Genomic DNA, 2,860 nt, shown 5'->3' on the forward strand with positions numbered 1-2,860 from the left:
ACATGGGATAAGTCGATCCTACCTCACCCCATCCTACCTCCCTCTATCCCGTCCTCCCTATTGTCATACCTGTCTTATATAACCATACCAAACGTAACATATGAACCCATCTCCGATTCCCGAGATTACGTTTACTATGTTACGTCTAGTCTATGAGACCAGGCTGCAGTAACATGGGATAAGTCGAGCTTCAAAGACAACAGGCCTGGTTTCGGCCAACCCTCCTGATTCACTACAACAGGAAAATATATTTCACCTCTTCAAGCGATGAGGTTTAACAGGTAAATTTATAACATATATTCCTGTAGGATATATTCCATATATTCCTATATTCCAGAGGATTTGTTTTGTTCGCACCAAACAGTTAAATTGACGGTTTTATAATATGTTCTTTCTCTGTTTACAGGCTACATCCGGGGCACGGAAGGATATGGCCTGACAACATATTCAATAAACTCATCAAAGATCTCTGAAACTGGAAACACTTATCTCCCTCGCTAGCTTTAAGCACCAGCTGTCAGAGCAGCTCACAGATCACTGCACCTGTACATAGCCCATCTATAATTTAGCCCAAACAACTACCTCTTCCCCTACTGTATTTATTTATTTATTTTGTTCCTTTGCACCCCATTATTTCTATTTCTACTTTGCACTTTCTTCCACTGCAAATCTACCATTCCAGTGTTTTACTTGCTATATTGTATTTACTTTGCCACCATGGCCTTTTTTTGTCTTTACCTCCCTTATCTCACCTCATTTGCTCACATTGTACATAGACTTTTTTTTCTACTACATTATTGACTGTATGTTTGTTTTACTCCATGTGTAACTCTGTGTTGTTGTATGTGTCGAACTGCTTTGCTTTATCTTGGCAAGGTCGCAATTGTAAATGACAACTTGTTCTCAACTAGCCTACCTGGTTAAATAAAGGTGAAATAACATTTTTTTTAAATAAAAAATTACATTCTCATGCATTCCCTTAAACCAAAAAAACGTTTCAACATCGAGTTATTAATGTCAAGTCAAAATATCAGCTTCCATGACACAGATCAATGTCCTTAAAGGTTTCATTAAGATCCTACATCTGGAAAAGGTTGAGAGAAAGTGAAAACTGAGTCAAATTTACTTTGGCCAGATCTGATCACATTGAGAATCATCTAGATCTGACCACATTGAGAATCATCTAGATCTGATCACATTGAGAATCATCTAGATCTGATCACATTGAGAATCATTCTAGATCTGAACTGATCACATTGAGAATCATCTAGATCTGATCACATTGAGAATCATCTAGATCTGATCACATTGAGAATCATCTAGATCTGATCACATTGAGAATCATCTAGATCTGATCACATTGAGAATCATCTAGATCTGACCACATTGAGAATCATTCTAGATCTGACCACATTGAGAATCATTCTAGATCTGACCACATTGAGAATCATCTAGATCTGACCACATTGAGAATCATCTAGATCTGACCACATTGAGAATCATCTAGATCTGATCACATTGAGAATCATCTAGATCTGATCACATTGAGAATCATCTAGATCTGATCACATTGAGAATCATCTAGATCTGATCACATTGAGAATCATCTAGATCTGACCACATTGAGAATCATCTAGATCTGACCACATTGAGAATCATCTAGATCTGACCACATTGAGAATCATCTAGATCTGATCACATTGAGAATCATCTAGATCTGATCACATTGAGAATCATCTAGATCTGACCACATTGAGAATCATCTAGATCTGATCACATTGAGAATCATCTACATCTGACCACATTGAGAATCATCTAGATCTGACCACATTGAGAATCATCTAGATCTGATCACATTGAGAATCATTCTAGATCTGACCACATTGAGAATCATCTAGATCTGATCACATTGAGAATCATCTAGATCTGATCACATTGAGAATCATCTAGATCTGATCACATTGAGACTCATCTAGATCTGATCAAATTGAGAATCATCTAGATCTGATCACATTGAGAATCATTCTAGATCTGACCACATTGAGAATCATCTAGATCTGATCACATTGAGAATCATTCTAGATCTGACCACATTGATAATCATTTCAGATCTGATCACATTGAGAATCATCTAGATCTGATCACATTGAGAATCATCTAGATCTGATCACATTGAGAATCATTCTAGATCTGACCACATTGAGAATCATCTAGATCTGATCACATTGAGACTCTGTGGTAACCTGTTAGTGAATGGGACTCTGTGGTAACCTGGGACTCTGTGGTAACCTGTTAGGTAATGGGACTCTGTGGTAACCTGTTAGTGAATGGGACTCTGTGGTAACCTGTTAGTGAATGGGACTCTGTGGTAACCTGGGACTCTGTGGTAACCTGTTAGTGAATGGGACTCTGTGGTAACCTGGGACTCTGTGGTAACCTGTTAGGTAATGGGACTCTGTGGTAACCTGTTAGTGAATGGGACTCTGTGGTAACCTGGGACTCTGTGGTAACCTGTTAGTGAATGGGACTCTGTGGTAACCTGTTAGTGAATGGGACTCTGTGGTAACCTGGGACTCTGTGGTAACCTGTTAGTGAATGGGACTCTGTGGTAACCTGGGACTCTGTGGTAACCTGTTAGGTAATGGGACTCTGTGGTAACCTGTTAGTGAATGGGACTCTGTGGTAACCTGTTAGTGAATGGGACTCTGTGGTAACCTGGGACTCTGTGGTAACCTGGGACTCTGTGGTAACCTGTTAGGTAATGGGACTCTGTGGTAACCTGTTAGGTAATGGGACTCTGTGGTAACCTGTTAGTGAATGGGACTCTGTGGTAACCTGGGACTCTGTGGTAACCTGTTAG

The sequence above is a fragment of the Salmo salar genome, chromosome ssa01 (assembly GCF_905237065.1).
Source record: "Salmo salar chromosome ssa01, Ssal_v3.1, whole genome shotgun sequence".
Taxonomy (NCBI): domain Eukaryota; kingdom Metazoa; phylum Chordata; class Actinopteri; order Salmoniformes; family Salmonidae; genus Salmo; species Salmo salar.